At 40.4% G+C, this 14356-nt stretch overlaps 1 protein-coding gene across 1 annotated transcript in view; it reads right to left on the bottom strand.

Moving 5' to 3' along the window:
- The window catches only part of LRP1B (LDL receptor related protein 1B), a 474765-nt gene that overhangs the window by 452962 nt on the left and 7447 nt on the right, over window positions 1–14356 (bottom strand). The window lies entirely within an intron of this gene.

The following is a 14356-nucleotide window of genomic DNA, read 5'->3' as shown; positions in this document are numbered from 1 at the left end:
TGTCTTTGATCAAGACAGCAAGATGCTCTCCCTGAGGGATGAGGCTCAGGCCCAGCAGCAGAGCAGCACAAGATTTGCTGTCAGGTTTAAGTGAACCCTGCACCCTGCAGCTCCAGGAGTGGGGCTCCTTACATAGTAGAACTGCCATAGGAACATGCAGACACACATTAGTGACAAGGTTCTTCAGCACTGCTCTGAGAATCTTTCAATTCAAGCATAACTAAAAGTGCATCCAGTGAAGTGCTGCTCTGCTCAGCCACAGAAAGACAAACAAAGATAAAAATCACAAGAGAGATCCCAACAGACACCATATTAATTCCACCTTAAATCCAACTCCTCCTTCTGCCCTCAGTATCTTTTCACATTGATTTTCCAAGTGTTAGGGGTTTTTCAGTTAAAAAAAACCTTTTCAGTGAGGGTCCTACACAAAAGGAGTCAAAATCTGCTGATGTTCAAGAGCACCTTGGACAGGGCTTGGAGGAACCTGGTCTAGTGGAAAGTGTCCCTGCAGGAGGTTGGAGTTACATGACTTTTAAGGTCCCTTCCAACATAAACCATTCTATGCCCCTATGAAACATAGATTTCTTTTTAAAAATGGAAATTTAAGGCAATTATGGGTACTGCATCAGTGTCTTTTCCTCACAGTACACTCCTCAGGTACAATTTTACATGTCTCTTAGGCTTTCTTCTCCACAATGGAAAAGAAACATTTCCCTTGACTGTGCATGAAGTTTGTCAGCTCTTTACTGTCATACAAAAATCAAGCTGAAAAAAGTAAAATCTCCCTAAAGAATCTCACAGTAATTTTTATACACTCAAAATTATAAGCTTGCTGGCAGCTAAAATGTAGCCACAAATGCAGCTGAGTCACAGAAAAACAGAATAAACACACTGTGATTTATGGCTTTATGATTTACCCCAGAAAAGCCACTGGGCTGTCTGGATGACTGCAATTTTCTCTTCCTTTCTTGACTTGGATTGCTCCCAATTAGAGCAAGCTATTTTAAGCCCTTTGAAAACTAATTCTTTAAACAAAAAAAGAAAAAAGAAAAACATTAAAAACCCCACAACTGTAGGATGCAGACATGACAAGACAAAGCTGTTTGACTGTAAGAAAAGGAGCTGAGAAGTGCTCAGTGATGGGACAGTGACTCAGGAGCGCCAGGCTCTGTGAGCTGTCCCTGCCTGCCAGCAGCACTGCATAACCCAGGAGTGAAGGCTGCTCCATTCTCACTGACCTGTGTGGGCTGTGAGAAGCCTTGAAAACTGATCAGATCCTGCAGCTCCCTCCATCTCCAGCTCTCCCCTGCCAGGCCAAGGGCTCCTGCTGAGCCATTTGTCCTGCACAGCCCCAGGAGGGCTTTCCAAGGGGCAGCAGCAGCAGCAGCTGAGCTCCCCCCTCCTGCCTGTGGCTGCATTATGGATGCTGGAGGTGTAACCACGGTGTGCTCTCATCTTTCTGGGTGCTACTCCTGACAGCAGCGTGCCAAAAAACACAGCCCAGGCCTTAAAGGTCAAGGAATATAATATGCATCATCTCACTATCATCAGCTCAAAAAAATAAAATAAAAGCACCAACCACAAAGCCTCTTTTTCTTTAAGCTTGGATTAGTCAAAGTTGACCTTCTTCTGGCTTATTAAGGAATATTTATCTATTTCATGTTTCCAGTTCTTGTAGGAAAATATAAAATGTTTAAAAAAAAAGTTAAAATCCATATACATGCCTAACCAATCAGCACACTTCACAGAAACATTAAATTAGCCAAGTCCTCCTTCCAGCATCCCTTTCTGTGGCAGACTAAGGAACAGTGCTGGGCAATGGCTTCTTTTAATATTCTTGCTCATCTGCACCATCACTGTGAGCTGTGCTGGTAAACAAGGGAAGGAGCAGTCCAAAGGCAGCCCTGTGCCCATCCCAGCACCAGGACTGTGCTCTCTCCTTCACAGCAGAATGGAAATCAAAAATGGCCCCATCTGCCCCAGAGCTCTGCACCCTACCTTGCATATACATGAATTCACTCTTCCTCTGCTTAACTCCCATTTTACCTGCTTTGGTGACTTAAGCCCAACAACCCAATCTGAAAACTGGAGGAGAATTCAAATAAAATTCCCTTTTATTTAAAAAAACAAAAAAAAAAAAAAAAAAAAAAAAAAAAAAAAGCCAAAAAAGTATCATTAGGATTTATCCAATTTTTCTCCAATTTGGGGATATTCAGTAGTGTGGAGAGGGCACTACATAATACCTCCTGTCAACATCAGCAGATAGGCTTCTAGCAGAACCAATTGGTGTTATCTTTTGATCTTAATAACCATTTATACAATTTTCTATCTGAGTGAAGATCAAGGACCTCCCCTGACCCTTTTTAGAGGTATCAGCTATCAGCAGTGTTTATTGATGGGTTGGAAACCTGGATATGATTTTGGAATATGGATATGTGGAATATGAAACTTCAGCTGAATTAATAGGGCCCAGCTACAACTAAAGAGTAGCAAAAGCTTCTGGTTGAGGTCAGTATAAAACACTTGCAGAAAGGAAAGAAGCACATGGCTAAATCTATACCAAATGATCAATTTATAACAACTTAAACCCTCAACGCATCAATTATTCCTGCAGAATATATTCCTAAACTCCTGCTCCAGACTCCATAGAATGCTTCCAGTGAGTGCAGGATTTTTCTCTGCCACACAGCCCTGGGCAGGTCTGGACAGGTAATTCACCACAGCCTGTTCCTCTGGCCTGGGCACAGCAAGCATGGCTGAAAGGCCAGAGAAAATAACTTCAAGGACCAGCATTTAATGCACATGGACAGAGAAGAAAGCATTCATCACTTAAATTGTTCCAAAGCCCATCCTGCTCCTTAGGCTGGAGACAGTGGCTTGCTCACACAGAGCAAATTCAAAGATCAGGGTTCTTGACATGAGAGATCAGGCTCTCCTTGCACACATTTTGCTTGCTGTGTAATTTGATCATTAACAATCTTTGTGCCACTTCCAGATAAGAATGTCTCTAATGTCTTTTAAAGGCAGCATTTTTTCTCCTGAAATAAAAACCTTTCCAGGTAATTTTTTAAAGCACAAAAAATATTCTTGCTGCTAGTATTAGAAATATATTAATTATTTAACTGAAAAAAATGCATCTGTTAATGTGTTTAATTAAGCATACAAAGCTCTTTATTTGATGTTATTTGTATTTAAAATTTCTGTTTTCCCTGAAGTATTTATTATCAGAGGCATGATTTTTCTCATCTTAGACATACTCTGGGACTGAAGTACTATTTTATATCAGCATTTCTCAGCTGCTTTTATCACGAATAAATATATTGCAAACCATGTTAATGAGCTGTTTAGTATTCATATATTAGACTTTTCCTCATTTTATATGGAAATGGCACTATAAAAATTCTAAGAATACTAGTTTTATGTGCACGATAATGATGAGATTCAAAGCAAATAAGGAGGAGAAAATCTGTGGTGGCAGTGAATATGAAATGGATTAGTGCACCACCAATGTGCTTTACATTGGTATAAAGTTATTAAGCATGTAATTAAGTAGGATCAATGGTACTGTTTGTTTTGGGGGTAATGTTTTAGCTATTTTAGATGTGTCATCTTTAAGAATTTAATTTCACACCTTAATGATCTTTTTGTAATTTCCTCCTCCTGCCATGAAGTCACACAGCCAGGGCAGGCATGACATCCCCTGCAGATCAGGGAGTGCCTCGGGTGGAAGGCCAGGCCAAAGCCACCGTGAAGGAAGGTGAGAAGAAGGCAAATTAATAATTTTGTAAATACAAAGGTAGTTCATTTCAACTGACCTCACCCATCAGGCACATTCAAACCCCTGGGATTGTTAGCAGGAAAGAGGTTTTATGGTTTCTTGTAGAATCTGCAGCTTTGACCTGGCTGACCTCGGAGACATCTCCAGTGCAGCCAAAAAGAAATGAGACTTGGTGTTAGGGGAGCCTAATGAGTCAAACCACAGCCTTCAGTACACTTGCATCTGCAAGCAGAAACTAAAAAAACCACAAAAATACCCCAAACAAACAAAAAAACCCCAGCTTTGGGTAAAGAGGAAAGAGAGAGAATAGTCTCTGTCTTGGACAGAGAACTTAGTACTGGTTACTGAATAAAAACCCAACTGTGAAAACAAGGCTGCTGCTAAACTGAATTGTCTCATTTCAAACTTGGAATTACAAATTAATGCAACAAAGCCTTTGCTGTTATGGAAAACACAGTGTCTGAGCACGTTCCCTTATTAATTTGAGATGCTGGACAAAGCAGATGCTGACACTGTGGCCCCAGCTCGTTTCCTCCTGCATGTGACTGCCCAGGGACTGACAGCAGAGCCAGGGATGGCAGCAGCAGCAGCTGAAAAGGGTTAGGAAGGTGGAGAGAAATCCATTGAAAGGCAAAATGACAATAGCTGCTATTTTTTCTATGAAAACACAGTCAGATTTCAGTAGAGAATAATGTGGGTTTTACTTTGTTATTGAACCAAACAGGTGTTACACCACAGAACTGCTCTCTTCATAGCAGAGCAGGCATCCATTACTTATGCTGTTCATTATTTGTACCTGGTTTTTGTTACCTGAGCTCACTGGCTTCAGGTAACACAGCACACTTGTAAAGGAAGCTGCATCTTGCAAAAAGAAGAGAACCACCTTAGGCAATTTTAGTCTAAATAGTTTTTAAAAATTTTCCCAAAGATCAATAGCCTGGTGTAGAAGCAGAGCAAAAGAAAATAAGAATGAGTTAGGAAATGCCATCCCAATATCCTCCACAGCCTGAGCACAAGGGCAGCAAGAGACACTTCTTGCAGTCCTGATCTATTTATGAATGCTGAACAAGTGAAGGAAGAAGGAAAACTTCAGAGGTAGTTTTATTATACTATGAAAAAACAGGTTCTCCCCCCACTCCTAGATTTTGTTACAACAGTTAAGTAATGAAAAATCAGTTTTCCACATCCTTACTCTGAAGTAACTCACGTTATTGCATCTCTACCATTAATAGCTATACCTGAGCCTTAAACGAGGTGATAAATGGCAGATGGTAAAAATTAATTTAGCATTCTCTGTGAGGGAGTATAAACACAAACTTGGGTCCAGTCCCATAACTGACTGCTCTCTCATGAGTAAAACTAACTTGAAATTACCTCACAGTGGGCATTTTCCAAGTTTTACATACAGTTTAAGACCCATTTCTGGGGGCACAGCTCACAATCCTCCAAAGTGGTTGCACATGCTTTGAATAATGTGACACAAAGCTGTTTAGCAATGCAGACCTGAAAATGTTTCCTCTGGCACAGTTAAATTTCCCCCAGAACTGCCTGGGCATGAGTAAGAGCTGCTAAAACATGGGCTCTCTGGATTAGATCTGTACTTTTGTAAGTTAGCATAAGGAATTAAATAATAATACTTATTAAATCTCAATTTGTTTGAAATTATTTTTTATCTTTTCCTTTTCTGCTGTATTAAGTTCCACTCCTCTGTCACAGTTATCACTACTCTTTGTGAGCAGAGGTTTTGGTCTAGCACTATTTCTTCATCCATGGCAAAGTGCCCTCTTTGCTGACTAAAATTACTGTGCATGTCATCAATACAAACATATACAAACTCTTACTTTAAATCACAGCCCTATTTTCAAAAAAAGCAATTTTACTTTTCTTCCAGAAATTCATCTGCTTGCTAATGAGAGTTGTGTTCATCGGTAATTTTGAAGGAGAAGAAAAATGATTATTACCCTGGCAATTTCAAGTGACAAATAAGAAATCCATCCAGCCCTCTATTTAAGTCCATGACATTTCTCCCAGTGTAAGATCTACAGGCCAGATGCATCATTACAATTATAAACATCTGTAATGAGCCTCAGTGCAATTGGGTGAAGTAGCACCACCTCAGATAAAAACCTCTCAACAAGCCATTCCATACCCAAGATTGCTGTAATTTCTAAATCCTTGTGTGATCAAAAATTACCTTTTGATGTCAGCAGAGCCAAGAAGGAGTTTGATGATGCTATATTCTTATGTTTTCTCCTAAATATGTTTCTGCATTTTGTCAATGACTATTGATTAGACATTGCTGTGATACAGCAATTTCTCCACTTCCCTTATTCCAGAGCTGTTCCTGGCAGAGAAAGCCTGAGTGACAGCCTAAAAATCAACACCCTCACAATCAGCTCTGGGGTTTGGCTGAATTACCCTGCAAAAGGTGCACTCCTCATTTCCCAGAATATTCTCTTTTCCTGATGTTGACTCTAGAACAGCAGCAGCAAGGGCAGCAAGAGACACTTCTTGCAGTCCTGGACAGCAAGGCACAATGGGATGTTAATGGGATGAAAAACTGAGACAGAAAAGGAATGAGTAGGTCTGGGTATCAGCAAAATTGATGAGACCTATGAGAGGGGAAAGGGAACCTGTTGATGATGATGAGAGAGGAAAAATAAAGGACCATGGGAAATGAAACATAGTTTTCATAGCAGTTTTAATAGTTTGTCAGCAGTACTAAGAAAAAAAGCAAGGAAAGTGTGAAGGTAATGAATAAGGCAACAGCAAGGATTAGGGAGAAACAAAATACTGTGTGAAAATGCAGTGCTACAGTGAAAGGGCTCAGCTGATGTACAGAAGGCCTTGAGAGATTTGCAAGGACATAAATATGAAAGAGAAGAAAAGAAAACAAAAAATAAAACTGTTGTTAAATAGAATACAAATTAAATGGATTGTAAATAAATGTGCATAGAAATGGGGACCAAAATATCAAGAAGGAATTCTAAAAGAAGCCCAAACAAACACCTCACACTGTAAGCTCACATCTCTGCTCCCTCACTTGCCTAGTGACCAGTTCCTGGCCCCTTGGGGGCATTTTCTGCCCCAGGGGATCTCAGAGGTGCAGTTCTTGGATCCACAGGGCTCCTTTTTCCATGGGCAATTCCTTATTTAGTTTATTTTTGGAGTGGCATAATTAATAGTTTCGGTATGAAAATAAAATTGTTTTGGGTTAAAAAATTTAAAAACAAAGTCTTCCTCAAAGTATGAAATTACTTTTATAGGTTTTTTCAAAAGACTGACCTTTTAATTTTCTCATCTTATGAGTATACATCACATTAGGTCTGCCTCTGTGTAGGAATTGCAATTTTAGCAAGCAATTAATCCACAAATGAGCTGTTTCAGAGTTTTAGGTATTGGGTATCACCCTTCAAAGGCTCTGTGCTGGCCTTGGATTACATCTCCATGTTTCCACAAACCTCAAAAGAAGCTCATTTTGCTGGCAGTCATTTAATTGAATTCCCCATAAATCACTTTGGAAAATCATGCTCAGGATAATCAGGCCCAGGCAAAAAGAGGAGGTAGTATTTCTAATAACTGTGTCACTGAGAGATACAATGACCTTTACATCCTTCAACACTGAACTTCTTGTTGCTTACTTGATTCCAAAGGAAAATACACAGCCACAGAAACTGCACTTATTTGATCCTGGACCTCTTGCCAGGGCTGCTGAGTTTATAACAATAACAGGTCCATGATTCCTCCCCATGAAGTTCTCATCTTTGTGGTTTTGACATCATCAACTCCCCAAATTCATAATTAAAGATTTTGACTATTTTGCACCACGTGCAAAGGCAAAATGAAATCTAATTTTATGCATTATGCTGCATTTTGTGTACTCAGATGGTGACAAACCTGAGCACTTTGTTGAATAGAAATGAAAATCTTGAATAAGGTTATTCTCTTACTATGCACTGAAGCATTTAAAAAACAAAATAATTCTTCTTTCTTAAACTCTTTGTGCACCACACAGACCTTCTGCTATATATTTGCAAGGCAAAAATCATTCCTAGCACACCAGAAATGAGCTCACCTCACCAAAACCATTTCACTGCAGAAGGAGTTAATGTAACACTTTACATTTGAATATATACCATAACTGTTTAAATATCTGCATATATAAAAAACCAACTTCAGAATGATAATAAAATTCAGTCTTCATCTATTTTTTAAGGTAATTATATTTGGCTGGAACAGGTTTGGGTATTTGGACTATGTAAAGGAAACAAAGAACTTTCAGACTGGAAACCAAAGTGAAATGAATACACAAAGTAGAAAATAAAGTAGGATGAAGAAAAGAAACAACATAGCACAAAAATTTAACTGAGCATTTTTAGTCTTTTAAATGCTTTAAAGAAAATTAGCAGAAAAAAGTAATTCTATTCCCTGCCAAATTCCAATGTATACCTGAGTGTAGCAGGACATTTGCAAAATAATTATTTAAGAAAAATTGCTTTTTATTCAGAAAGCTGAAATTGTAGCCCCTTGCTTAATGAAGCTGCTGGGGGCTAAGCTGCTGTTCCCAGCCCTTTAGAGCTCAGGCAGCAGTGCCTGACTCACCAGGAATGAGAATCTCTACTTTTCTGACTCACACCTTGCTCTTCCAAGATCCTTATGTTCAGTCTGGAGTAAATTTTAGTTCCCATGGTGTTACCTGACACTGTCTAATCCCACCAAGTATTTAAAGTCACTCCCCCTGAAAAAAGTGAATGAACTAATTTATGTAGAGAAGGCAAATGTTGTATCCCAGTGATGGGACAATGTGCTCATGCCTCAGAAGAGGAATTAGAGCCCATTGGGAAATTATAAAAAGGAATTGCCTCTAAATGTTCTCTCAACAGCACTGCCTGTATGCTGGCTGTGGCAGGAAGAAAATACATCAGAAGCATCAAAGTTATCCCCTGGCCCCAGGCAAGAGCTCCCAACAGCCAAAGATGGGGAGCCAGGGGGAAAAGGAGCAGGATCAGTGGAGAGAAAGGCAGGAACATCCTCCAAGAATGATCCCCCTTAGGATGACAACTGGGCATCATCAAGAGCAGCCCCAAACTCCCCAGAGGAACAGGCTGAGCTCCTCCACACTGATGGCAGAGCAGGATTTGTCTCACTGGGGTGCTTTGGGTAACCTTCCCAAAGGGCTTAGAGGTTACAAGCCCCATGGACCCCCATCCTTTCCAGGCTGTTTGCTCTAATACCCCATTAACTACCAGAACATCAGCAATCCCATCACACCAGCAAACCCACATTTCCTGGAAAGGCTGAGCTCTCTGGTTTTCCAAATGATGGAGTAAGGAGAAAATGAGGTCAGAAGCTGAAGCCCGGGTCACAGTCACTGAGATGTATTCCAGGAGCCAACAGCCTGGATGGATGAAGCCAGCAGCTCTGCCAGGCCATGTGCCAGTAAACAGGATGGCAAAGGGTCCAGCCAGAATAAAAATGCCTTTATAAGTCTTTTCTTTACCAGTGTTCACCAACCACAGAAGCTTTGCCAGGGTAAACTGCAAGAAGAGCTTCAGTGGGAAGTGTTTTGTTTCAGGTCTGTAAAAATAGTATCAGGAAAGCTAATATTCCTTCAAAACATTCATCTTGTTCTGTCAGAAACACTTCTCACCAGCTAACATAAAAGCTGGCAATATTGTGTTGCTGCATTAAGCATTTAACTTAATTTTATGTAAACTAGCAGCAGTTGGATAAAATTTGTTGACATTTGTCATTTTGCTGTGGTTCATTTCCTACAACAGCTTCAGAAGTTCTGCACTACTGATAGGACCAATCCTGATGCAGAGAAAGAAAGGGAGAATCCATTCATCATCTCAAATCAGATTAAATTAATATCTGGCCAGTAACAAGCTCAAATATCTTGCTGAAAAATAGGTGTAAAGAGGTATTTGATATATCAGATTCCTTATTCAACAGTAACTACACACACCAAAATGATAAAGAGTGAGAACACAGGACCACATTTTCCCCTCACATCCAGCATTTTCTTCACTTACATTTACCAGCTTCATGGCAGTGCATCTTCAATGTATGCACATTATTTATTGAGCTGGGATTTTCCAAAGCTACTAAAGAGTGGTTTGGGATCCCAGCTTCTATTGAATTTCAATGAATCTACTCATAAAAGAATTAGGAGCTTTAGGAAATTTTATCTTTGTTGTTTCATACCACAAGAGCAACATTGCATCCAATTATCTTATCCTTTGCTGGTAAAAGAACTACAACAGAGGTAGCCAATTAACAATTTTTAAGCTTCTGAAACTAGTCTCCCATAATTAGCATCCAGAGAATGAAAGGCACACTTTTAGCAACCAAAGTGAGACTGAAGCTTTTAAACAAGGCACTTCTGGTTGCTGCATTTCTTTTGCTCCTCCAAGTTCAGTTTAATCATGATGATAGACACTGACATTCCCTAAAATCCCAGAGGAAGATAATTATCAGAAATACTTTCAACATGTTACAGTAAGGGTACATCTACTCAACTACCAGAGACAGGGACCATTCAAATTTGATGATTTATTAATGGCAACCAGAGTTGCTTCAATGCAGGGCCAGTCAGCCACAAATAAATAGTGTGGGTGGAAGGTATGCAAACAGTATTTGGACAACATTTAGGAAAGCTCAAATACCAGAGCAGCAGTGTCAGGATCACAAAGGGCAGCTGAGGACAATAGGAGAGACAAGAGTTGCAGTCTGGCTGTGAGGAGTGAAATGTTTTCAGGATTTTGCTGCTGTTAAAACAAATGAGCATCAAGCACTTTTGGACTTGGCAGTTCCTTTTAGAGCACTTCTCTATTAATGGGAGATCTGATATTGTAGGGTTTTATTCCCTCTGGGTTATTCATGGCATTCAAGCAGTGTTTGGGGTCATAGATGGTTTTAATGGGAAGCTGTGCTGCTGCAGAGCTCTGCTGCCTGTTCTGCCACAGATGGATACAAAAGGAGCTCAGGGGAATCTCATTCCAGACCTCAAGCGTCTCCTCACAGGGCAGCTGTCAGGTACTGTTACAGCATCCTTCTCTTCTCCATGGCTGAGAGACAGCAAACAGCCTTTGCTGGAGCTGCTGCACCCAGCATCACAATACCCAAACACAATCAGTGTGCACAGTTTCAAAAAGAAGCTGTAGGAGATCAGCAACTTCTCTCCCTGCTCCTTTGCTTCACCTCGCCCTGGCAGAATACATCCTGACAGAGAGGGGTTGGTGAGATCAGATTTGAAAACAACATGCAAGGCAGATGAGTTCTGAAGCTGCAAACACACAGAAAAAGCCTTAAGTACTAAATGGAAGGAGTAATTTGCCAAAGCACCTTTTAGATCTCTGTTAGGAGGAGGCTGAGGAGAAAAGCAGGTAATAGCACATCACATCAAATATTTGTCTGGTTTCAGAAACCACAGTAGACCTTGGACATGGCTTACTTAGCATGAATATATTATTGAGAGGTACAATTGTGCAATACAAAACACACAGGTTAAAAAACCATGTTTTAAACTGGATCTTTAAAATACAAAAAATTAGTGAACTTCTCTACTTACCGTTGCTGAGATAGGTAAATACTTAGGGCTTAAGGGCAACACTAGTGGCAAGAATGGTAAAATAAGCCCAAAAAATCTAATCAAAACACCAAAAATAAAACAATCAAAAAGCCCCAAAAAACACCACTAAAACCATTCCCAAGAAAATGAGTATTGCATTGATGTTTATAAGTGCTAACTGCCTACAGCACACAGTAGTGGAGTCAGTTAATGATACAAATACACAAATTGTTGTCAGTGTTATGCTTTTAAACTCAATGCTTTTCACCAATGGATTTGAGTTTTGTAATTGTGCCACCAAAATGACGTGTCAGGTGATTCTGCAGGCAGCCATTATATTTTTCCTTTTAACAGAGCCCTGCCTCTGAACATTTGCATCAACCTCCAGACTCACAGCTATCTGTAAAAGCCAAACTGTCTGGCCAGATTCTGGGCTGTCTGATAAAGCTCTATTGATTTTGAGGGAGCTTGCTGATTTAGCCTACTGAAGAACCCAGCAACATCTGATTAGGTAGAGTAAATTGATTTTTGAATCCTGACTATTTGCAAAAAACTCATGAACAACCAAGAGACCACCCAAGAAGGCATAAAAATTACTTGGTCAAGAGTTTTATTATTACATTTTATTTTTTTCAAAAATCAATTTTCTCATGAACAACTCTGGAACAGAAAAGCAACAGAATTTGTTCACTAAATTATTCATTAGAAGTTACTGAGGTACCTTGGTACTGTAAAAAACAGCATCTTCAGAGAGCAGAAAGAACTACAGCTGCTAAGAAATGGAAGAGAACACGAGTGTAGATGCTGTAGGAGTTCACTTGTGATTTTACCAAGCTGCTTGTGAGACCATTTAGAGGAAGGTGGGAAGTAGAAGGGGAACAGACTGGCTCTGGAAGCTTTCTGCTGCCTGCAAGAACACGCAGGCAGAGCCAGAACTCCCCAGCACAAACCCAACAGCTCAAGGAAGTTGTGCCTGCACAGAGCCCTGCCCAAGCTTTGGCCAACAGACACTGAATTTAACAATAAATAAAGATCCTACAATTTCCCCCTTTTCTGTCCCATCCCAGATCTCCTTACAAACACTACTAACCTCCTAGATTGTAGGATTTCAGGTGGGTTCCTGAGGCAAGTAGTGGATACAGGCATAGCATGTGTGTTTGTACAGCCAAAGAACTTTCAGGTTCCATTGCAAAACTTGGTAAAAACGCCACCAGGAGATTGCTCACAAAGATATTTAGTTCCTGGATGTTTTCTGTAAATAGATGCTTGCGTGATGAGACTAATAAGACTTCTCATATTCTCACCATGGGAAAAGCTGCAGCTTGAGAATTTCTCTCCTTTTCTATACTTTAAAATCCTCACAGGAGAGAAGTTAAGAACTTCCACTTGCAGAAAAAGCTTTGATCAATGCTAGTGCATTATTAGAACCCAGAAAACCCTATTACTAGGCACAAATCCACACAAAAAATCAATCAAAATCCATTTGTTTACGGCTATAGGAACAACTAGCAATATCTGTCAGGCTACACCAAATAATTCATCATATGCAAGTCAAAAAAGAGCTGACAAATTCATCTAAAACAAACAGACACAGGACTCTATGCACAAAAACTGAATGTGCTGTGTCCCTGACAATAGCACCAGGGATTAAATATGTCATAAGAATATTTTCAATATAATTTTTAAGTTTCTACAGACAACATGGTGCAAAGTAGCAGCAGGAAAAATCAGGTGCATTATATTCATTTTTAATGAGAAACAACTTACCTGATGAAGCCAGAGTAGGCACACATGTTTCAACAATCTGGCAGAAAATTGTGCTGACTAAAAAATACAGGAGCATCCAGTGCAAACCAAAATTGTGAGCAATTATGTAACAGAGTTTCACCCAATGCCCCAGTGCTGTCACTTGGCTCTCACTCAGCCCTGGGCTGAGTTGCACTGAGAGGGTGAGAGAGGGCAGCAGACCTAAGGCAATTATTGTCTCACTCACTCAGCTGTGGCCCAGGCACCTCATTACCCAGCAGCTCCTCAGCAGAGGGCCAGGGCAGGTGCAAAGAGTAAGGATTCAAACACCTTCCTCCTCTAGAACCAGAAAGGCCACGGTGCTGACCCCTGCCTTTGGCTGAGGACAGCCTAAGGAAAGCATCTGACACAAACTGCTCACATTTGTGAAGGGAAAGGTGTTTCCAAGGGGACCATGCTGGTTGATGTTAGGAAAAGTGTAGACTCTCTTTCCTACTCCTTCTCCTTTTCTTCAAGCCACCACTAAACTCCAAATGCCATGTTTTTAACATGCCACAACTGTAAATGGAATTGCTGAACACAGGTTTTACAAAACACGTGACATTCTCAAGAGGAAAATACCTGGGCATCCAGTAAGCTGTTGGATTTGGAACTACATGGTGAATATCAGAAGGCAAGTTAAAAACTGTGTGTGACCATTTGTGTGCTCCTACCTCGACATTCATTCACCAGGAAAACTTTTACCTGCTCATATCAACACTGAGCTTGAAAACACATCCGAGAAAGGGGCAATCAGTCAGCAGTGCAGTAACAAAATCCCAGCTGTACCCAACACTTCCCACTGCAGGATGTTGTGGCTGAGAATCCCAAAGTCTGTGGAGGGTGGTTAATCAGAGCACCCTCGCCACAGTCCCCGAGGCAATTGTCTGATCAGTAGCAGAGAACAAGCTCTGGAGCAGGAAGGCTGCAATCAGCACTGCAGTGTTTGCCCAGACAGAAATGGCTCCCAGACATCTTGAGCTTCTGTCCCTCATTTTAAAGATTAGACTCCTAAATACTGGCTGATGTTTGATATTTTCTTTTCTTTGAGCAGCAAACCCCATTTCCAGCCTTCCTGATTGTCAGTATTGCTTTGATACAAAATACATGGTGGTTCTTTCACATTAAGTGATTATCCTGGGGATAAAATCAGGAAATTCCCCCATTTTCCTCAGAACACAGGAAACAAGGGAACATTAAGATTTAATAACACCTCATCA

This window comes from Serinus canaria, chromosome 7, assembly GCF_022539315.1.
Source record: "Serinus canaria isolate serCan28SL12 chromosome 7, serCan2020, whole genome shotgun sequence".
Classification (NCBI taxonomy): Eukaryota; Metazoa; Chordata; class Aves; order Passeriformes; family Fringillidae; genus Serinus; species Serinus canaria.
This window is presented reverse-complemented; position numbering and strand designations above follow the sequence as displayed.